The sequence below is a fragment of the Eumetopias jubatus genome, unplaced genomic scaffold (genome assembly GCF_037043125.1).
Source record: "Eumetopias jubatus isolate StellerSeaLion01/CBP00866 unplaced genomic scaffold, mEumJub1_p1.0 scaffold_11, whole genome shotgun sequence".
Taxonomy (NCBI): domain Eukaryota; kingdom Metazoa; phylum Chordata; class Mammalia; order Carnivora; family Otariidae; genus Eumetopias; species Eumetopias jubatus.
In genome coordinates, this window is record NW_028274817.1 from 6,617,461 (window position 1) to 6,641,979 (window position 24,519).

Sequence of the window (24,519 nt, forward strand, 5' to 3'; positions counted from 1 at the left end):
CTTCTCTGCACCTATCCAGAGCTGGAAAGCTCTTAAAAAAAAAAAAAAAAAAAAGACAAAGTAGGAACCTCATGCAGAGTGAGTAATTCTAAGACAGATGTGAGATGTTCTCAGAGAATACCGTCTCTTTTGAATCAAAGGTTTCAAAGAAGATTTCAGAGACAAATTCCTAAATAAAGAAATGCAACACAGAGGACATGCCATTAATACCAGTAATTACAATTTAGAGGATATTGTAGACTTTGGTTCTGTGATGCTATTGAAAGTGTGGATATTTTTAAATTCAATTCCATTATTTTGATTATTTTGGCAGGCATGTTGGCTTGGTTGGAATAGTGCTGGGCCAAGACCCGAGTAGTTTCTCTTTTAATCCAGCACACATCCAAACCCTTAGAGACCTGGATTCAAATTTCACTTCTGCCTCCTACTTGCAGGGGGACCTGAGCAGGCACCTCTCTTAGTTTCCCCACGTAGAAAACTGGGTACTAGAACCTGCCATGTGGAGTCGGTAAGGACGGGATTCGTACAAAAAGCCCTGGAAAATCACGAAGCGGTACATATATGTGAGGGGAAATCTTGACACGAGGGATTCCTAAACTCACTTCTTAAAATAACTAAATTATACAAAAACAGTGATTTTAGTGAGAAAGTAACAATTTTAATTTAAATTGGATAACAGAATCAGAATTAGGAAGTTATTTATGATTCTGGTTGGAGTTTTATGATGTCGAACATTCCAGTGGAAACCTAAAAACATTCCATCGTTTCCCTAGATTGTTCCAGAAAGTTGGATCTATGTATATATCAGGGTTTCTCCACCTCAACACTGTCGACATTTTGGACCGGATAATTATCTCTTGGGGGGGGGCTGTCACATGTCATGTGGGAGGTTTAAAAGCATCCCTGGCCTCCACTATTCTCCAGTAGCCCCAGTATGCCATCTATATACACACATGCACATATATTATATTACATGTGTGTATATATATTTGTTTGATGAATATATAATGTGTATGTGTGTATAAATAGCTTATACTTATTTAACAAACACAAACAAATCGAAGGAACGTGATATGCACTATGACCCAGCAACAGAGCGAGAGGAAGACCCCAGGCTCCCTGATGCCCTGCTTTGTGATCTGCTTATGGGTTGAAGCAAGAGCTTCTGGAACCATAGTCCCCTTGTCATGGTCATGCACCCTGAAATATTCCACTGCTGTTTATTTTAAAAATCGCTGGCCATGGCTTTTGCTAAATTGACTTCGTGAATGACTAATAGGTTGGATCTCAGAGGTTGAAAAACACTGACATACAGAATCAGGAAGGGGAGGAAGGAAAAATGGGACCGAACAGAGAAAGGGGGAAATAAAAAAAAAAGTGGGGGGAGAAGAGAAATAGAGGAAAAAAGAAGTTATAGAAAAACTTATGGTGCTCGACCAATCGTATCGAGTGTCACTTAGCGATGGTACCTGCACCCGAGGGTTCTAGAGGTCCGTCCTTATTGACTGAGTAGAGTGCTTCATCAGTGAGAACCATAGTTAAGCTCACTGGACTTGGAAATAAATATACATGGCAAAAGCCACAGATTTTACAGATAAAGCTTAGGACAGCATTAACAGGTATTTCATTTATCCTGACACATTTCATCCTTTTAATCTCACTGCAGCTGGAAGTTATATTTTGGTCTGGAGTTACAACCTAATGCCTACAGGAGGAAACCAAATTTATTGGGTTTGACATTGCACATTATTGGAACGATATAATGCAGTTGAGCCTCTGTACTAAGTTCTGTTGATTTTATTTATGTATTTATGTTTGACTAGTATAAATATATGGTAAAGTATGTGCTGTGGTAGAGAGTTTACTGCTGACTCTGCTGACACTCCAAAACGTCTGCCCAAAAGATGCCCAGTTCTAAAGAGTTATACCCAGAAGAGCAGCTACTAAGGATTTGCATTAAGTATTTCTGATTTTTTTTAAAAAAGTCATCATTCGTGAAGAGGACCAGGCTATTAATATTCAAAAAGAGCAAGGATGGCACACTCCAGATCTATCCTGAAGTTGTGCTTTGCACAAAATGAAGCGAGGTTTAGAAATTGGGGGTTCAGAGGGGAGGTGAGTGAGATCTAGAAAGTAAATAAAATCATTTCCAAGTAATAGCTGAGTGCAGCATTCAACCATCATTGCAAATCAATGCGAGGAGAATAGTTTTTTTTTTTTTTTTTGCCTTGAATCTTGATGAGTTATTACTCAGATATGGTTTCAGTTCTTTTTTCCTTCCTTCCATTTTTCTTCTCCCAGGAGCCTTCCTAAATGACATGACAAGGACACTTGGCATGTGCCCTTAGTTACCCGATGATTGCAGGTGGGGTCACCCTGAAGTCAAATGGGATGGCCCTGGGTCGTACCAACGACATTTGCCTCTCTGTCTGTGGCCATACTGTGGTTCCTGGGCAAATTAAAAAGGAAAAAACAAAGCTTCAGATTCCATGACATTCGATATCCCCGAGGCTTCTCAGAAAAAAATAGCCCGAAGTCTCTTTGGAGTGGAGGAACCCTATGGAGTTTCTTGTAAGCACTTCGGAGCAACCCCAGGAAACGATGACAGACCTAGAGACAATCATCCACGGATTTGTCCCCCAGCCTGGGCATTACCACAGCAACTGACGTGCAGTAGTAGGGTCCATGTCACTTTATTAATATTTTGAAAGAAGGCAAAGCAAGCTCATTTCTTGCTACACATCAGTGCTTCAGAATAATGAGCTCACTGTGCTGATCCTTTAGCTCTTTATATAAAGATCTAGTTGGCACAGGTCAGGAAATGGCACTATTGGAACTAGATAACTTATTTGCCATCATTTAAATATATTGAATTGTTTTATTTTAATGCATCTTTCCCATAGACATACTCATGTTTTAAGAAGATGTGTACAGTATTACGAAAGGTTGAGGGCTGGTTATTGTTTGCAGCAAGGATGGACAATCGTCGAATGAATCCATGTTCTCAAAATTTTTTAAAAAATATTTATTTACTTAAGTAATCTCTACACCCCATGTGGGGCTCAAACTCACAACCCTGAGGTCAAGAGTTGCATGCTCTTCTGACTGAGCCAGCCAGGAGCCCCTCTGCGTACAGTTTTTGTAAATATAATCAGTCAACCTAAGATAGCTTCTATCTCCTTTTTTAAAGATTTTATTTATTTATTTGAGAGAGAGAGAGAGAGTACGAGTGGGGGAGGGGAGAGGGAGAAGCAGACTCTCCACTGAGCAGAGAGCCCGATGAGGTGCTCTATCCTAGGACCCTGGGATCAATACCTGACCCGAAGGCAGACGCTTAACCTACTGAGCCACCCAGGCGCCCCTAACTTCTATCTCTTGAATACAAATAAACAGCACATAAAAATTTTAGGTAAGCCTGAGTCCCTGCCGTAAAGTTCCAGTTGCTTGGAATTCAAATATGTGATTTACTCAAGGGTCTGAACAGATCTGCTATGATTTACACTGATAGCATTGGGGTGTATTAGGCAACAATGAAATTCATTTATTACCCCTGCTATGGCCATTAGCCTAGTTCAGTCTTGAGCAATAGTAATGATATTGATCACAGGCCACCTGGCTTCATCAAACTGTGCTTCTCCACTGATTGTTTTTTCCTTTTTTTTTTAATTTTATTGTGTTAGTCACCATACATTACATCATTAGTTTGTGATGTAGTGTTCCATGATTCATTGTTTGCATATAACACCCAGTGCTCCATGCAGAACGTGCCCTCTTTAATACCCATCACCGGGCTAACCCATCCCCCCACCCCCTCCCCTCTAGAACCCTCAGTTTGTTTCTCAGAGTCCATCATCTCTCATGGTTCGTCTCCCCCTCCGATTCCCCCCCTTCATTTTTCCCTTCCTACTATCTTCTTCTTTTTTTTAACATATAATGTATTATTTGTTTCAGAGGTACAGGTCTGTGATTTTTAAGCAAGTGGTTTATCAAAAACAAAGTCCTGGAACATTAATGAACCATGATACTCATGTGGACTTTAAATTATCCAAATTCTTGATCCATTTTCAGTATTAATATTCAATAACACCTTAGATAATTTTTAAAAACTCCTGTGACATACTAATATAACAAATACTCTATGCAGAAAGATCTCAAAATACAGGGGAGTAGGGCAAGTGATCTACAAATAAACTTTGCAAATTTACAAAGCTGCTTTCATGCATGTTCGATTGTTATCTTTCATCGAAATACCAAAGGAATTAGTCATCTTTAAGAATTTTCTACTTGTGGGGCGCCTGGGTGGCTCAGTTGTTAAGCGTCTGCCTTCGGCTCAGGTCCTGATCCCAGGGTCCTGGGATCGAGCCCCACATCGGGCTCCCTGCTCGGTGGGAAGCCTGCTTCTCCCTCTCCCACTCCCCCTGCTTGTGTTCCCTCTCTTGCTGTGTCTCCCTCTGTCAAATAAATAAATAAAATCTTTAAAAAGAAAAAAGAATTTTCTACTTGTAAAATGTCAGTGATTATTTTGGGTCTAGATGTTGACTGGAAGCACTTGATAGCCTAAGAATTTGTCTTTTATATGTATGTCTGCCTGCCTTACTTCCTCCCCTCTCTCCTTTTTCCTCTTAAAGTTGACCTGGGAATTCCTTCATCCACAATTAGATGTTTTGTCAAAGAAAACTATAAACACCACAGGCTGCAGTCTGTCTCCTAGGAAAATGATCACTTGGAATGGGCCAACACCGCAGAGAAGTTTCTCCCAGAAAGATGCCATCGTGATTGCTATTTCTGCTTGAGTTGTCCCTAGACTAGTAGAATGGTAGTGCTGGGCAGGGCTTTGGATGGGAGATTTATCCTACCTTCCCCTGTGGTTTGTGTGCACCACCTGCATCCACCTCCCCTGGGCTCTTGGTAAACGGGCAGATTTCTGGGCCCCGCCCCAGACTCACTGAAAGGACTTCTCTGAAGGTGGAGTCAGGGAATGGTATTTTTATAGGATTCTCAAGGGACTCTGATGCAAATTGCAGGGCCAGTTCTAGTCTCGAGCGACTGAGTGAATGAGTGAGTGAGCGAGAGCACACGTGGGGTATGGGGCAGAGGGAGAAGCAGACCCTCCACTGAGCAGTGAGCCCAATGAGGCACTCGATCCCGGGACCCCGGGATCATGACCTGAGCCGAAGGCAGACGCTTTACCAACTGAGCCACCCAGGCACCCCTGATACTTTAGTTTTAAAATTGGATTTTTTTCAATGACAGGCAGCATTAAAATTTAATGCAGCAAATGAACCATGTTACAGTATTCCCATAAAAAGTGGCTTGGTGGTCAGGCACATGAAGTGATAACGTTTTATTACAAACTCTTGACTACAAGTTTATTGCTATTTATTTGTGCTTTGGGTGATTAACTCTATAAAATGGAATAAAGTGCTTGATAAATACTTATTGAATTGAAAAAAAAAAGAGCACAGACCTTGGTGTTGAGTTTGAAAAGATTTCCTTTATTATCAGCATAAAGATGCTAAAATCTCAAATTTAATGGAATCTGAAGTAGCTTAGTTTTCGTGTTATCATTTACTGGGTCTGCCGAATCCTTATGAAGATATTGCAGGGAGACCAGTGTCCATAATATTTTTTGTTTTGTCTTTTGCTTTCTTCTTCACGTCAAAATTTTGAGTAAAGTTATATAAACCCTTCAGAAAAGGCGTCGTGCGTGTGGAGGCTCAGGACGCTATGTGAGGGCTTGAAACTCTCTTGACCTGTAAGTGTCAACTTCAAGAGAATTTCTGCTCAAAACTTTGAAGATAAAATAGAACATCTAATTAACATTTAGAAGAGGAAGATATATATCCATTTCAAGTAATCTGACCTGGATTTCAGCAGCAGAATCTCTTCTTGACACATTTGTAACTCATTTTACTTGCTAATAGGTACTGTGTGTACACACCCAAGGCAGAATGGCACTTAACCTCTCAGAGTTCCGAAGGTGAATTAACTTAAAATTAAACAATAAATTTTTGTGAAGGGACATTTCATTTGGAATCATCTAATATTGCATCAGATGCGTATGATTGACAAACACCAATTATCCAAGAAAGTTGAAAGGACTAGTGGCATTTTGTGCTTCATCTGTATTACTATAAATATTTTCAAGGGAAATCAGGTGATTTCATGGGTATGAAGCGTGGACAGTAGGACCTGGCTGGGCTTTGGAGTCATACAAAACTCGGCCACCTAACCAAAATGTGAGTATGGGCAATTACTTAAATTCTCCGAGTCCCACTGTACTCTTTTGTAAAGTCTGGGCAATTCTGCTGATTTTGTGAGTGTTGTGAGAAACATAGAAAACAGATATAAAATTTTTCATACCATGCCTGCTATTTAGGAGGTGAAGGGGGAACCATGTTCTCCTTTCAGTGTCCTTAGTTTGGTCCATAGAGTAAACAATACCATCCTTTTTGCCAATAATAATGAGAGAGGACTTGTGGGCGCTCATGCTCTCTCTCTCCCCCAACTCCCCAAAGAGAAATGACCTTGCTAGTGACTTTGAGTGAAGAATCTGATTAAGCTTAACTCAGTGCCTTTTGTGTTCTCTCTCTTTCAGGGCTATTTACCTGCAGAATATGGCTAGCACTGCCTGGAATGGGGTGGCTAAATTCAATTCAGAAATCTTTCCTGTGAAGTTCGACTGTGGTCAATAGTATGAAGCTGATATTTTGATCTCCATGTGTATGATACTTTCGTTTACTTCTCAGTAGGTGTGAACCCGAAGGAGTGAATAGTGTGGGGCACCTGGCAGGCTCAGTGGGTAGAGCATGTGACTCTTGATCTTAGGGTTGTAAGTTATAGCCCCATGTTGGGTATAGACATTACTTAAAAATAAAAAATTGTTGGGGTGGCTGGGTGGCTCAGTGGGTTAAGTGTCCGACTCTTAGTTTCCGCTCAGGTCAAGATCTCAGGGTCCAGGTATCGAGCCCTGCATGGGATCTGTGCTCAGCGGGGAGTCAGCTTGAGATTCTCTTCCTCTCCCTCTGCCCCTCCCTGCCACTCTCTCTCTTTCTCTCTCTCTCATAAATAAATCTTAAAAAAAATGAAAAAAATAAAAAAAGTCCTAAAAAAATAAAGGAGCAAACAGCTATCACTCCCAAATCTCCAACAGTAGACAATCAATATATTATAGCTACTGTTATCATAGACGTATTTGCCTGCACCCCCCTGCTTTCTATAGTAATTTGATCTCACAATACCAAATGTTTATAGTCTAACGCATTGTTTATGGTACAATACCATACACTCTAATTCTTTATTATTTAATTGGGAGGAAAAAATGCCCATTGCTATACTTTAAGTGAGTAACATGATTTGGCTCATAGTTTGTCAAAATCGAAATTCTTTCTACAACTTCAAAGGAAGAAGAAATACTATGGTGCATCCTCAAGGTCAGCGCTGCTTGGTCATACATTGCATGCACTTTTAAACTCAGAAAATGTCTGATATGTCAAAAGTAACTGGATTTAGAAGTATTATGAGGAGATAATCTTTATCATAGGGAGACCAATGCTTCCAATGTAGCTTCGCCTGGTTTGTGAGAGAGAGGCAGAGAGAGAGAGACAGAGACAGGGAGACAGAGAGACAAGAGCAGAGCAATACAGAGAATGGACAATGTGAAAAATACCTGAAGCAAATCTGAACAATATTATTAATATAAAAATAAATATGTGAAGATTCAGGTGAAGTCTCATTCCTTTCACCTCTCCCCAAAGGTACCACATTGATGTGTATATTTCACATCCCTTTTGTGTATCTTTACATATATGTGTATATATATTTACATATATTTGTGTATTTATCCATGAACAATATATAAGCTTGTTTTGTGAGAAAGCACCATATACGTTATTCTTCATTTTTCTAATTTAACATTTTTTAAAACTTTCCATGTGGATGCATAGGAATCCTTTGATTCAGCTTAACTGCTAATTAATAGTCATCATATAAATGTATCAAATTAGATTTATCAATTCCCCGATTGATAGACATCTAAGTTGTTTCCGTTTTTTTCACCAATATGAACAAGCCACATCCTTGTTATAAACACCTTCGCTTGTCACTTTGTCTTCAATGTTCTGAGTAGGTGCTGGTTTTTCTTCCATAGTGCAGACTCCGATTTTTTTTCTCTGTGGCATCTTACATTATTTATAACAATGTATCTAGTTATTTTATTCATTGTTTACTTTCTTTAAAGTAAGCTCTAGCCTCAAAGTAGAGCTGGAATTCAGGACCCTGAGATCAACAGTCACATGCTCCATAGATCCAGCCAGCCAGGCACCCCTCAGTGTTTACTTTTTAAAAATGGCTACCCCCCCCATCGATTGAGAGTCTGTATGCAGGAACTGTTTGCCGCTCCTGTCGCTCACCAGCGTGTGTATGTTCAGTGACCGGAGTATAGTGTATACTCAGCAATGCTTGTTGAATAAATGAATGGAATGAAAACAACAAATAAGTGACTTCCTTTAAGGTGAATTCTCTGCCAGGAATCTCCTCTGTCCTTCACACAAAGAAGCTTCTGGCAAGTCTGCGCCATGGGTTAGCTAAAAATACCCAGACCTGTCTGGTTCCCCATAGTAAATGTGGCTTAGATTTAAGCTCAGATTTCTGCTGGTTGTGGCATAATATGCCAAGAAACCAGACCCCAGATGGGCATGTCATTTCCCTGAATCCTGGAGTCACTGGTAATAGAAGTGACTGTCATTCTTTTTAAATATAAAGTTGTCCCCAGAAATCTTAAGACAGATCTTAAGACAAGCAAAAGCTACTGCAGCAGATAGTGCAGCCTTTCAGTGTCTGTTCTCCATTGCTTGCTTAGTCAAAGAAGCCAAATTTTCATTCCAGCGCATCGTGTGCCAGAATAAAGACTATCATTACCCACCGTGTTTGTAGCTAATCATGACTATGTGACGGAGTTCTGGCTAATGAGAGTGGAAGTGTCATTTGGGAGTTCCGTGTAGTCTCCTGAAAAGGGGCAGTGGATCGCCTCATTGTGCCCTACTTTGCGTGGTGTCTGAGTGTGGTGTCTGTCCGCTCGCACGGGGGCCCCCAAAGAGGGGGGTGACGATCGGGCGGAGGCAGAGCGAAGGCCAGAGAAGTTTGGTGAGCACCCCACCGGGGGGGCAGTGGGCAGGACAGTGGAGAAGCTTTCTGCCAGGAGGCAGTGAGTGGAGGCTGTTTTTAAAGGGGGAAGATGAGGAGGTATGGCGACATATGGAATTCTCCCTTTTTTGGTCACTGTGCCTGGTTGTAAGTAGCCCATGGGTCAGTGAGGGCCTATGGATATTTTGAGGTGGGTCGCCCGACGGGCCTGTTTGTATTCAGCTAGGGGCTCACGAGCCCTTTCTACCTTCCATCACTCAAGCCCGTTTTCTAAAAGCGGCCTCTACACTTTGATTCTGTTCCTACAGTCATCTTCGACCATAAAGACTACGGTTCTCTAGGTTGGAGGAACAGATCCCCAGAAGGTACTTAGGTCCCTAAGGGCCAAGTGGAACCATCATAACAGCCCTCAATTGTTTACCTGTGGGCTTTTTCTTTAATGTGGGAATTAAACTTCTAGAGTCAGGTGACACTAATCCAAACAGATATATTTAGCTAAAGCAATATCATCCTAACAATCTTGCCATCTAAGAGTAAATATCTCGACCCCCTGTTAAAGCGCCACATAATAGCTGTGTAAACCTGAGCAACTCACTCTCAGGACCAGATTTTTTTTCTTCTACAGAGCAGCAGGATAAAGTTAAGACTGAGATCTTTGTCTGTTAGAGAATCCTGTGACCATATTTAAATATAATCGCTCTGGATTGTGAAGCTAGCATTAGTAAGAAATGAAGCCTGTCTTTATCGTTTGGCAAAAGCTCATTAATTGGTTTTTTTTTTTTTTGATCGTTTGAATGCAGGCTAGGCTGAAGTTTATCTTTGTACTATCTAAAAAAAAAAAAAAAAAAAAAAAACGCAAAAACCTCCCTAAACAAATCTGCAGGGTAATTGTTGGCTTACTTTAGAAACCAACTGCTTTCTAATTGAAAGTTGGCAGCTTCCTATTTGCATAGATATAGTTAATGTACTAACTTTCAATTATTTTTAAAAATCCATTTACTAAAACAGGCTGACAGTGGGGCGCCTGCCTGGCTGGCTCAGTAGGTAGATCATGCGACTCTTGATCTCGGTGTTGATAGCTCGAGGCCCACGCTGGGTGTAGAGATTACTTAAAATCAAAATCTTTAGGGCGCCTGGGTGGCTCAGTTGGTTAAGCGACTGCCTTCGGCTCAGGTCATGATCCTGGAGTCCCGGGATCGAGTCCCACATCGGGCTCCCTGCTCAGCGGGGAGTCTGCTTCTCCCTCTGACCCTGCTCTCTCTCTCTCAAGTAAATAAATAAAATCTTAAAAAAAAAAATCAAAATCTTTAAAAAAAATAGTCTGAAAAGACATTATTGATGTTATTCATATTTTAGTGTGGTGGTCCAAGACTGAACCTCAATATTTCTGATTTCCTGAAGACTGGCAGCACGGATAAAGCTGCTTTTCAAAAATTGCAGGAATCGCTTTCCCAGGGCTGGAAGGGTAAAAGGAATGTCCCTTTGGATTTGGAGTAGGTGGCCTTCTCTCCGTTTTGGAGCGCTATTGACATGCAGAAGTAAGCTAAGTACTTATTCTTTGCCCTCTGATATTGGAAGTAATCTAAGTGTAAATAATTCGGAGTGGAATGCTAACTTATTCTAATAACGCAAACATTTACTTTTGGTGGAGGATGTAGGGATGGCAGTCTAAACCCTCATGTCTGGGGATTTCTACTTCTTCTGGAACAAAACCTGGGAACTGGGGAGAGAGAGATGATGGGAGAAGAAACTCTGGCAGCTGACCCATAAGAGACCCTTCATATTGGGATGTGGCCTATGGATTTGGAGAGCAACAATGTCTGATGGTGGGCTTTTCCTTTTCTGCATTGTAATGTTCTTATGAAATTCTCATTCCCAGCACAATGTGTGAACCACCACCACAACTTGGGTGTAGGTTTGTGTTAGCACTACCCTGGGGACAGAAGGAAGGGGCTTTGCTTCTGTATTCAGACGGAGGTGTTTTTTTTTTTTAATTTATTCATTTATTTGACTAATCTCTACACCCAACGTGGGGCTTGAACTCATGCCCCCAAGATCAAGAGTCACATGCTCTTCCAACTGAGCCAGCCAGGTGCCCCTCAAACAGAGGTTTTTGAAAACTGGAGTGGTTCAGCTTAACGGTAACTAGATGGACCAAAGTCAGCAGTTGTCCAAAGAAGGAGGCAGCAGTTTGGAGCCAAGTGTCACAAGGAACAAGCAGGAGAGATAGATGGTCCCCAGGAATCATATGATATACACAGGAGGACTCTATTACTAGTGGTTACCTAGGATGACATTTCAAGTTATTTTATTTAGATATTCAAGAAAGGTGATTCCTGGAGGGCTAAAAGATGGCGCACTAGGGTTTCGCAGTAATACAGCTGTTATTTCTCTTCAATGCCCACTCTATTCTAGTCCCTAAGTAAAAGACACTTGATACACATGATCTCCTTTATTGCTCACAACACCTGAAAGGCAGCATATTCTTTTTACCAGAAAAGGCAAAAGCCTAGAAATATTGGAAGTTTGTCTTTACCTTTTCTCACTAGTTCATGCTGCGCTTCCTCGCAGTTCATACGAATTGGTGACCTTTTGGTAGTCAGATTGCAACACAACTTTGTCAGAATAACTGATCAATAGGATTCATTTCCAGGAAAAACATGGAAATATTTCTGCAATTCCAGAGTCTTCAAAAAAAATAGTAATTCTGCTGAAAGTATGAAATGGAAGCGTCTTTACAGCTTAGAGTCAAACTAAGCTTTTATTTTTTTATGATCAGATGCAGTTGAACCTTGAACAACACAGATTTGAACTGCACATCCCCTTGTATCATTTTCTTCAATCAATACAGTACAATACTGTAAATGCATTTTCTCTTCCATGTGATTTTCTTAATAACATTTTCTTTTGTCTCGCTTACCTTCTCACAAGAATATAGCATATAATACATAGGACATACAAGATCTGTGTTCATTATTTATGTTATCAGTAAGGCTTCTGGTCGACAGCAGGCTATTAGTAGTTACGTTTTGGGGGAGACAGAAGTTATACATGGAGTTTTGACTGCCTTTGGGGGTGTTGACACCCCAGCCCCCATGTTCTTCAGGGGTCAGCTGTATTTTGTTTTGAATCATGATGCAAAATAACAATGAGAGTATTGTGTTTGATGTTCTAGTATTAAACGACTAAAAGTGAGTGGTATTTACTCATGAGCTTCATGATTCCAATGTTATTGCCATGCTCTCCAATGACAGGACACTGTACGCAGATTTACTAATGAAAAAATGCAGCAAAAGTAAAAGGCTACAAAAAATAAAATAAAAGGCTCCATTAGTAATGGATAATAAAGTCAGAGAAGCTCTTAATGGTGAGCAATATTGCAGTTGCTGAGCCTGCTGCTTTTCTTCTTCTTTTTTTTTTTTTTAAACTGGTTTACTACTGTTTTACTATGGAGGGTTTAACACGTTTCTACTTTTTTCTTCTTTAACCAACTAGATGGTTAAAGATTATATGCAGAAATGCACTCAAGTGTAAGTGGAAATTCCTGGCAGTAAAAGTCGATTGGCCTTTCCTAAAATTAAGAGAAATATTTATAGCCATTCAAAAGGCAGTGTTGGTTGATTACAAAGAGTAGAGTGTGACCTTACGCGAGCTCCTTGAGGGAACTTTTTGTCACTTTGTCATATGTACAGTAGCACAGAATTGAGCTGGTGCCTTGGTATGATTTGAGAAGGCGATGTGCTGTGGTCTTGTCACTCTCCTACCTCCAGTACCTCCTTAACTCCCCATTAAGTAATTTCTTAGGAAGCCCCTGGAGTCGTAGGTCCGGTGCAGGGCAATGCCGCAGCCTGTCAGGTCCATGAGGATTCAAATGAGAAAGAGAGGTCGTCATGCTGCCTGGAGGCAAGGTGAGTCGCAGTGTGGACGGAGCTTAAGCTGGAGGTGCAGTCCTATACAGAGCTGGGAGGGGCACGGGTCCTGACCCCGATCAAACCAAAAGCTTGTTCTTAGGAAGGAAGTGAAGCAGTTTCCAATGATTTGTCAGACTAAGGCATGATCCCAAAGGAAAGTCTGGGCAGGGTCAGCAGACTAGAGACTGTCAGGCTGTGCGTAAGGCAGGAATGAAGCAGGCTGGGGGTTGAACTTTGGGATTTGGGTCTACATTTCAACGCAACTAGTTTCTAATGAGTCTTGTGGCTGCTTCCTGAGCTTACAGGAGTCAGCATCTCGGGATGGAAAGGGTCAAAGCCTCTTTGGACTGACTGCCCCTCATCTCCGGGGAAGAAGGCTGGGTCTCCGTCCTCCAGGAAGCCCCCAGTGCCCGTTGCATGTGAAACCACACTCTCTGGTTGTATTATGGGCTGGGCTTGGTCTGGGGGCGCATCTCTCAGGGTCACTGCCATCACCTCCTTTACAAACTTCTCAGCCCAGTATTCTAACTTCCTCCTCTCAGGTCTTGATAGCTAGACTCTTGGCAGTATGGGTTTTTCTGTTTGGGCAGTATGTTTTTTAAGATGCTGTGTGACTTGAGCCTAGTGACATGTTAGCTACGTAAGAAATGCATTACCATTACCTCTGGTCTTTGTCTCTGCCTTCTCCATCTCGAAGTCAAGGCCTTATACAAATGTCAACAAATACTTATTGAGTGTCTTTACTTATTTTGTTTTTTTTTTTTCTTTTTGTGTGTCTCTTAGATAAACTGATGTGTATTTGGCCCTATAAGGGATACAAAAAGGCTTATGTGATATAGCAGTGTCCGTTGGGGACCATTCAGTCTTGGAGAAAGACAGAAAATACAGCCACAAATGTTTCAGGAATAATTCAAGGCAGTATGCGAGCAGGCGCCAAATTAATTTGACAGCCAATAAGTACTGTGTGGTTTGCAGTTGTCCCAAAGTTTTTGTGTATGAGGGGGAAATCTTCAGGGTTTAAAAAATAAATGGGTGGAATTGAAATGGGAAGGAAAGGTAGCAGAATCTACTTATTCATTTGACAAGCATAAATAGTGCCTGCTATATACAAGGCACTCTACTGAGTACTTCAGAAATAATAGCTCATTGAATGCTCACAACCAGCCTTTGAGGTGGGTCAAATTATGGGAAGACAGAGACATAGACAGGTGGAGGAGCTTGTGCAAGGTCATACAGCTAAGAAGTGTCTAATTCTAGAAGCGCACTGGGGCACCTGGGTGGCTCAGTCAGTTAAGCATCTGCCTTCGGTTCAGGTCATGATCTTGGGGTCCTGGAATTGATTGGTTGGGCTCCCTCCTCAGCAGGGACCCAGCTTCTCCCTTTGCACCTCCTCCCCCATTTGTGCTCTCTCTCTCTCAAATAAATAAATAAAATCTTTAAAAATAAAGAGAAATGCACTGGCCAATCTGGTAGCTACTGGTGGCTATTGCAAACTAAATGCATTAGAGTTAAATAAGTTTAATTTCTCTTTCTCAGTTGCACTAACCACATTTCAAGTGTTCAATAGCCAAAGGTACCTGGGGGCTACCACAGTGGATAGAACAGATAGAACAACTCCATCATGGCAGAACCTTCTGGTGGACAGCGCTGGTCTACTGTCCATATATTTAGCCATTCCTCTTGCTGGAGTAATGATGTAAGCAAGCATGGGATGACTACATGCTTCTAAGTCCTTGCAGAGAAAGTTGTTTTGGGCTAGAGCCAAGAGTACTAGAAGAAATTTTGCAAAAGCAAGAAGTGGAGGCTAGTTTTGAATGCCAGGCGGGGAACTGGGCTTAATCCCTATATTGGTTTCCTATTGCTATGTAGCAAGCTACCAAAATTAGCAACTCACAGTTCACATGGGTCAGAAATCCAGGCGTGGCTTGGCTGAATTCTCTGCGCAGTCCCACCAGGGGGCAACCAAGGTGTCAGCCAGGGCTTCGGCCTCATCCAAGGCTTGAGATTCCCTTCCGAACTTGTTGGTTATTGGCAGAATTCAGTTTCTTGAAGCTGTAGAAATGAGGCCCTTAGCCTCAGTCGGCCTGCCTTTTAGTCGGCCTGCCATTTCCTCCCTGGGGACCCTCTACAAAACATGGCAGTTTGCTTCTTCACTGGGAAAGTATCTGCCGTTGCCACTCTGGTCTCTGAATTCTAGTCCCAGTTTTACTTATTTATTTATTTAAAGATTTTATTTATTTATTTATTTATTTATTTATTTATTTATTTGAGAGAGAAAGAGAGAGAGAACACGAGGAAGGAGAGGGACAAGCCGACTCCCGGGCTGAGTGCGGAGCCAGACATGGGGCTGGATCCCACAACACTGAGACCACGACCAGAGCTGAAACCAATAGTCCGATGCCCAATGGACTGAGCCACCCAAGTGCCCCTCTAGTCCCAGTTTTAAAGGGCTCAACTGATTAGGTCAGGCCCACCTGGAGAAACCTCCCTTTTGATTAACTTAAAGGCAACTTAATAGGGACCTTAATAACATCTGCAAAGTTCCTTCGCATTTGCCATGTGCACAGCATACTCATACTCATATGAATGAAATCCCATCCTATTTACAAGTCCTGACCACACTCAAGGGGAGAGGATTATACAGGGTTTATACAACAAAGGGGCGTTTTAGCATTCCATCTGCCACAATTCTATATGTTTTAAGAAAGGAGTGTGTTTTCTGACTACAAGGTGGGAAGATGGGACTGTTATGCTTTCAAGAAGCTGTTTATTCCCTCTTAGTTATTTGGTCTCCAGTTAACATATAATGTCAGATTAAAACCTTGGCCTTTTTGGGCACCTGGGTGGCTCAGTCAGTTAAGCGTCAGACTCTGGGTTTCAGCTCAGGTCCGGATCTCAGAGCCCCGGGATCAAGTGGGGCTCCATCCTCAGTGTAGAGTCTGCTTGTTTCTCTCCCTTCCCCTCTGTTCCTCCCCCTGCTCCCACGTGCACTCTCTCTCTCTCTCAAATGAATAAATAAATAAATATTTTTAAAAAATAGAATCTTGACCTTCCGAGACGGGTGAAGGGGAGTGGGAGATCCAGGATTCCAGTTCTGGAATGAGTAAGTCATGGGGATGGAAGGCAGAGCACAGGGAGTAGAGGCAATGGTGCTGTCATAGTGCTGTGTGGTGACAGGTGGGGGCTATACTTGCGGGGAGCACAGCATCACGTATAACCTACACTGTTGCGTCACCGTGTTGTGCACCTGGAACTAATGTAACATTGTGTGTCAATTCGACTCAAATACAAAGAAAAGAAACCTTGGCCTTCTGGTCTCACCATCTTGTCTATTAATGCATAGTCTTAAAATGAATATTTTCATGTTTTTGAAACCTAATTATGTTTAAAAATCAAAACGATAACTTTGGCATTAATTTTTTAAGTACAAAAAGAACACATGGTGCTGGTTTAAAAAAAAAGTAAAATGATACAGAAGCACATTGACTATACAGTAAAATGGAAAATTGACCCACCTCCCACCACCCCCTTCTTTCTTGCTCCCCAGAAATATTCTTTCAGATTCTTTATTGAGCATATACAGATGCAGATATTCCATATTTTTATTTTTATTTTTTATGCTTATTTTCTGCAATTCAGCATGGATATTGGCATTCTTCCATGTCAATACCTACAGACACTCCTCTTTCTCATACACACACACACACACACACACACACACACACACACACATATGGGTGTGTGTGTATTTATATATAAATTTAACTATATATATATCCATACAAAATCATGAATGTAAAGATTGAAAGAGGTCATTCTAAAGGGAAAGCTATTATAAAGAAGAAATGCTCACATACAGCTCCTTATCTTATCCTTGTAATAAATTGTTGTTTGGACTAACCCTGGTTTTAGCCTCCTCAGAACTAAAGAGAGCCCATCTTGAAACTCACCTGAATCTTTAATCTTTGTTTTATGTCAAGAGCTATTTTCAGACCATAATCACAGCTCTGGAGCTTTAAAGCATCGAGGCAATTCACTATCAAAAGGATTTGACTTTGTTCTTTCTAGGGAGACAGACAAAAATGCCTGCTTGAAATAATCAAATGGCAGCAGAGTTGGCTCTTTCTAATCCCCGCTTTCTCCCCGGATAAGGGAGGATGAAGAAGAAATTGTTCAAGAAGAAGAGAAATAGAACATCTCTCTGAAGTCTTCTGTCCATAGCCTTTTCCATACCCTTGGCCTATTCCAGGATTCCGTCTCATCTCTGGTCCTAGCACCGATCCTGTTCCTTAGGCAGGGAAGATTCAAGAAGCCCGAGCCAGATGTTTTGACGGTAAATAAGCTTTTCTGTTGATGCTGATCTGATCATCGAATTCTAACAATTGGCTTCTTGCCTTGTTCCTTATGATGAAGGTGCCATTTGGGGACATTTTTGTGAATGAAGAGGGGTGCTATTAATAACTAACCTGGGAAAGCAAGTATCAATCCGGGCTGCCCCGTGCAAACTGGACATATGATCGCTCTACTCATAATCAGGTGGTGCCCGGCCGCCACGAATGATAACAATCATCCTGGGCTTTGAGCAAGGACTCCCCAGCCACCATACTAAGCACTTCCAGTGTCTTATTTGATCCTCACTCTCAACTACTCTATTGGATATTGCTATTATCCTGCCCATCTTACAGATGAGGAACCCCAGTTCCCACGGCTAGGTTCCCATGCACAGAGACAAATTGCAGGGATGTGGAGAAGGTGAATGGGGTATCAGCTTGAAAGCAAGGAGGGCTGGGCTGCCAGGAGGGAATGAATGATGGTAGAGATGAATCCTGCGGGCAGTGTTTTGGGGATGAAAGGGTTTCTTTTTTCTTTTTTTAAATTTAATTTTATTATATTATGTTAGTCACCATACATTACATCATTAGTTTTTGATGTAGTGTTCCATGATTCATTGTTTGTGCATAACACCCAGTGCTCCATTCAATATGTGCCCTCCTTTATACCCATCACCGGGCTAACCCATCCCCCAACACCCCGCTCCTCTAGAACCTTCAGTTTGTTTCTCAGAGTCCATCGTCTCTCATGGTTCGTCTCCCCCTCTGACTTCCCCCCCTTCATTTCTCCCTTCCTACTATCTTCTTCTTCTTCTTCTTCTTCTTTTTTTTTATCATATAATGTATTATTTGTTTCAGGGGTACAGGTCTGCGATTCATCAGTCTTACACAATTCACAGTGCTCACCATAGCACATACCCTCCCCACTGTCTATCACCCAGCCACCCCATCCCTCCCACCCCCCTCCACTCTAGCAACCCTCAGTTTGTTTCCTGAGATTAAGAGTCTGTTATGGTTTGTCTCCCTCTCTGGTTTCATCTTGTTTCATTTTTCCCTCCCTTCCCCTATGATCCTCTGTCTTGTTTCTCAAATTCCTCATATCAGTAAGTTCATATGATACTTGTTTTTCTCTGATTGACTTATTTCGCTTAGCATAATACCCTCTAGTTCCATCCATGTCGTTGCAAATGGCAAGATTTTGGGGGTTTTTTTGATGGCTGCATAATATTCCATTGTCTATATATAGCACATCTTCTTTATCCATTCATCTGTTGATGGACATTTTGGCTCTTACCATAGTTTGGCTATTGTGGACATTGCTGCTATAAACATTGGGGTGCATGTACCCCTTTGGATCCCTCCATTTGTATCTTTGGGGTAAATACCCAGTAGTGCAATTGCTGGGTTGTAGGGTAGCTCTATTTTCAACTTTTTGAGGAAATTCCATGCTGTTTTCCAGAGTGGCTGCCCCAGCTTGCATTCCCACCAACAGTGTAGGAGGGGTCCCTGAAAGGGTTTCTTAAGGAGGTCAGGAGAACGTGGGCTAATAGATTATTTTTGTTCCCGTGCTCAGTGATTCCTTTCTCTGACAGCACAGAGTTCCAGGAGCCCTCATCCTCTGTATTGCTCACTTTGGCATCATCTTTTCTTACCCATAGGTATTCCTTGTGTAAGCTTCATTTCCTCAAGCAGATGGTAAGCGACTCCAAGGCGGAAGTCTGAGTTGGGTCTCCCTGAGCTACAGTCAAGATGTTGGCTGGGCTGGGTTCCCTCTGCTGGCTGTAGGGGAGAATCTATTTCCACATTTCTTGGCTCCTCCATTTTCGAAGCCTCTCTTCTGCCTCTCTCTTCTGCTTTAAGGACTCTTATGATGACATTGGGCCCCTCCAGATAATGCAGCATAATCTCCTCATCTCAAGGTCAGCTGATTGAACTTTAATTCCCCCTTGCTGTGTAACAGAACATACTCAACAGTTTCTGGGGATTAGGATGTGGACATCTTCTGGGGGCCATTACGATGCCCCTCCACAGGTGGGAGGGAGGATGCATGTCTCTCCCGGTGTCCATTTTCCATCGCTGATGTAACACACTTACAACAAACTTAGTGGCTTAGAGGGCCCAGTTATCATCATACAGTTTTGTAGGTCAGAAGTCTGAAATGTGTTTCACTGGGCTAAAATCAAGGTGTCGGTCAGCAGGGCTGCATTCCTTTGGAGGTGCTAGCTCAGAATCCATTTCCTTGCCTCTTGCAGCTTCTGGAGGCCACCTGTGTTCCTTGGCTTGCTCTCCTGCCTCCTTATACTTATTAGGATCTTTGTGTTGACATTGGATCTGCCCAGATAATCCAGGATAATCTCCCCATCTTAAGATCAGGTGATCGGCAACCTTAATTCCCTTTGCCATGTAACCTAATGTATTTACAGGATCTGGGAATTAGGACCTGGACCTATATTCTGCCCCACACCCTTTAAAAAATTTCCCCCCAAATGTTCAAATATGCACACAACTATATATAGAGAAAGCACAATAAATCGCCATTTACTCATCCCTGAGCTTTGGACTTAACTTAGTTCATTTTTTAAAAAGTAAGCCCTAGGCCCAATGTGGGGTTTGAACTCACGACCCCAAGATCAAGAGTCACATGCTCCACCAACTGAGCCAGCCAGATACCCCTTGGACTTTGTTCATTTTTGAGGGTAATTCTGTGAGTGGTTGAAGTGTTATTTCATACAGTAAATACTAGTCAACTTTACTTCTGAATTATTTCCATTTCTTATATAAATATTATAGATTAAGATTATAAAGTGTTGTTTAAACATTTTTTGTAGACTTTAATATTTATAGTGGTTATAAATGATATGAAATAGTACTTCTAAACACCCTTAAGGCAGAATATTGTATTTAAAAATCGTGAAAAGTAGGAAGGACACAAAAAAAAACTAATATTCTGACATTCTCATGTACACAAGAATACCTCTGAAAATAAATTTGTAGGAAATATTTTTCAGAGCTTACAATTTTTAAGTCTATGGTCTATTAGAAGCTTATTTACAAACCCCATGTTTGGATTGTAGTTTATATTTTAAGACAATCTACGTTATATTTTCCCAGCTTTATTGAGATATAATTGACATATAACATTGTGTAAGTTTGAGATGTACAAAGTGTCGATTTGATACACATACATATTGTGCCATTGACGATCTACATTATTAAACCCAAGGACGCATAGTTTTAAAGTTGAAAATGCTCTAACTGTATGCATTTTCATTCAAATTTATAAGATTTGCAATGTAGAAAGCCTTAAAAAAATTTCTTGATAGCTCCATTATGAGGGGTCCAGATGCTCTTTTGCATTTGTGCTGTCACCTTGCTTTTATTTATTCCCAGAGCCTTGTTGGACTTAACAATATCTGCAGTTCCAGCTCAGGGAGGTTCTCAGACCAGTGTTCAGGCTTTTGCTGTCAGTGTTTGTGACAGTAGATCTGACTTCGTGTGTTCTGTCTGTGTATGTGTTTGTATTAGTCAAGCTAATGCTCATTTTGGCAGTAGTATACCACCTGAAATTTGTGGTATCTTAACCTAATATGGGCTTACTTCACATTTGCATAAAATCTGATGCAGATGTTTCTGTTTTGGAAGCTCTCTTGTGCAGCCCTGCTGCTGGCCATGAACTTGAGGACTGAGCTTCTTCCTTCATCTGGGATTGCTTCACTCCCACCCATGCAGTGGTGCAGTGGAGGGGAGAGAGGGAGAATTGTGGGAAATTGCATGGGGCAGTGTAGGGGCCAGGCCTGGAGGTGGTGTATGTCACTTCCACCACACTCCACTGGCCAGAACTGGATCATGTGGTCCCACCTACATGTAAGGGTGGACTACAAGATGTAGTCTTCCTGCGTGCACTGGAGAAAAATGAAACTGTGTGCTGAACACATAATAGTGGTCTCTGCCAGTTTGTGAAGAGAGTTTTCAGATCTTCGATCTGGAAGACATTTTTAGGTTCAGCAACTTATCTTACAGAAGTGGAAACTGAGGCACAGTTGTGGAGGAAGGCTTGCACAAAACTATAGAGAAAGTTCCAGGCCAATATCTTAACACCTAGTATGTAGACAGCGATTGGGATTAGTTTCAGACCCTTCCTAGCATCATGTGGACCAATCTGCTACCCGGTGGAAAATGGAACCTCATCAACAGCACCCCTACCACTGCTCTAACGAAAAGTTGATTTATTTATTTATTTTTTTAGTTAAAAAGTGAAGAGAGGTACAAGTTTACAAATGCCAAGATAAATGTATGTGTACTTTCTTAATATTTTAATGTAAGTTTTATCTTTCCCATCATGGACTAGTGTGGCATTATTTTATTTTATGGTGCTGAACATTTTTTTTGGCCATTAATGAGTTTTGTTCACATTAAGTAGCATTTTTGAAAAATACGCATGAGATATAAAACTAGAATATTTAATATTCATACTTGTTATGCTTTAATATCTTGCCTAAGAGTTCAGAAAAGAAATGGCATTTGTGTCCTGTATATGCCAGTATTTCTAAACCTTTCCATTTGTATTCACATTAGAGATAAGTGAATGAAAATAAAAACTATCTGGAAATTGAAATGTTTCTTCATTAAATTTGAAGTTTTCATTTTCCAGAATATATTATTTTATGATTTCAGCTCTCATAATCTTGTTATTACCATGTGACCAATACATAATACATAAATTATAGATGTGGAAAGATTTGGTTTGGGGGGCTGGAGTGAGGTAGCGAATGGAGAATAAAGAAAAATAAATACAAGTTCTATGGCTACAGTGGGCTAAATACTACAGCTCCATATCTATGCCCTGTTAGCTCTGAGCCAGCTTCTGCCTGTTTCAGTTGAAAAATTCTTGCTTGAAAAGCTTTGTTTTCCTAGCTATTGTCAAAACACTTTCTGTGGCCATGTGCCTCCACTGTGGGTTAGCGTTTGTCTTTGCTACATCGATAGAAATGTAGTGTTCACGTCTAATACCATATCTAGGGGATCATGGCCACTCCAGGACGCTACACATTTACAATAACAGCAACAGCAACAAAACAACACTGACGCCTAACAACTTTTTTTTTTACCAGTCATCTTTTATTGGATGTTAATTCTCAATTAAGATATGAAAGTATTCAAGGGTGCCAGGCAAAGGTCACGGAAGTAGTCGCTCATGTTTGAGTTCCTTATTAACAACAGCAGTAGTTGAAAAGCACGTAAGCTGCCAGCACCAACGACGCCCCCTTTCTTCACATTGTCATACTTGTGATACCCATAGTGACCTCTTTGAAACAGTCCGGCAATGCCTTTAGGGGTGAAATCCCGCATCAGTATCCAGCTTGGCAGCTCTCCTAGTTTCACAGCCATGAGCTTCCTCTCCTTCACTGGTACAGGTGATGCCATCTTGGAGACCTGGGTGTCCGCTATGGATACCTAGGAAGTACTGTGCCAGTCACTGTTCCAAGCAATATATATTCGCTTATTGAATTCTCAAAACAAGAGCCTACATCTCTCATATATTCCTTTTTAAGAACAACAACAAAAAAACCTTCCCAGAAGCCTCCAGCAGATTTCCCCTAAAGTCTCATTGGCCAGAATTACATCACTTGCCCCTGCCAAACCAAGCATTTACAGAGAGGAATGCTTGGCTTAGAAAGTCCAGTCAGAACTCATCACCCAAGTATGGGGGAAGAAATTATAATTCAGAGGAGGTTGAACAAAACCTGGGTTGTACTGGCAAGGAAAAAGGGAAAGGTCAGGCTATTGGGTAGGAAGCCAACAGTGTTTACCACAGTAGCCAGGGAGAAAGGAGTGGATATCAAGAGAATCAAATTTGAAGACATTTTTCAAACTCAAAATATTGAAGTGAAAATAAAATCCCATTAGTATTTGTACCTAAAAATAATGAACATCAACCAAAATAGCTGTAAATTTTCTGGGCACCTCTACTTAATTTCTTCTTAATGGTTTACAGTGTAACTCTAGGCAGGTTCACTTAAGCATTTGGCATTTCTTCCCTGAATATGACAACCCAATAATGAGACTTTTTAATTCAAGAAACTAGAACTGTCATTCTGTGCTCTTAGTTCATCCCAGATGTTCACAGCTTGATCTATTTAATCTCCCCCATCACTAGGATTCAATAAGGGCAGGAGGCAATATCTCAATAGCCTCTGAAAGTATTTGGCAAGACCTTCACCTCTCCTACATCAGAGGGCCAAAGGGCCTGATACCCACAAGGCATTTATGGGCAGCAACATCTATAGATTTTGGCCCAATCTTCTCGGGCATCTGGGGACCACCACCAGTTTGTCCAACTGTGGGAGTACTTGTGAAATTTAGCAGTCTTGTAGGCATATCTTTCTCTCAGACAGCTATAGATGGATTTTCCACAGCGAATATTTATTATAGTTGAAATCATAGTCTACACAACTGTTTCCCGGTTTTTTCACCTAGCATCATTCTCAGCTTGTAACCGTGTAAAATTTTCCGTAAATCCTTTTGGAATTTATCTGTGATACGTGAGTCTTGTCCTGCGCCCAGTGCTGCACGTACATTCTACCTCCCAGAGCCCTTTTCCCTAGTAAGTCCATCTCCCTTGCTCGCAGGTGATCAATAAGGCACCATAATGTGTTTTTGTCCCTGGGAGTGGCAACTGACAAGGACCACTTTGCCCCCAATAGTGCAGTCCTTTCTCTTTTATTCTAGTGAAGTTGAACCAGTCTACGTTGGAATCGCCTTCCCAACTATTTTTTCCAGGAACAGATGAAACGAATTTCATTATTTTCTCATCAAATACTGCTTTTGACTCAAAGAATATACCTTGGTTGATCATTCACTTTTTAAAACAGATTTCGCTTCTAGTGACATCTGGATTTTTCTGAAAAGTTACCTTCAAAGGATGGAGATCAGTGAGTATTGAACACGCTTTTGAATAAAGAATGCTGTGGGTATTTCCAGCTGATTACTAGGTTTAAGAGTGTGATTTGCTCATTGTGGAAGGTCCTGTTTCAATCCAGTCCCATCCCATAAAGCAGTTCCCAATCATGGCCAGGATGAAACTTCCCTCCTTGGCTCTGCAGATTAATCCTAAGGCACTTAATTATTTTTGT

The 24,519-nt window shown here is 41.3% G+C and overlaps 1 pseudogene; it reads right to left on the minus strand.

Annotated features, from left to right (window-relative positions):
- Positions 1-22,562: 22,562 nt before the first annotated feature.
- On the minus strand, positions 22,563-22,810 carry LOC148162969 (ATP synthase F(0) complex subunit f, mitochondrial pseudogene; annotated as a pseudogene).
- Between the last annotated feature and the right edge of the window lie 1,709 nt (positions 22,811-24,519).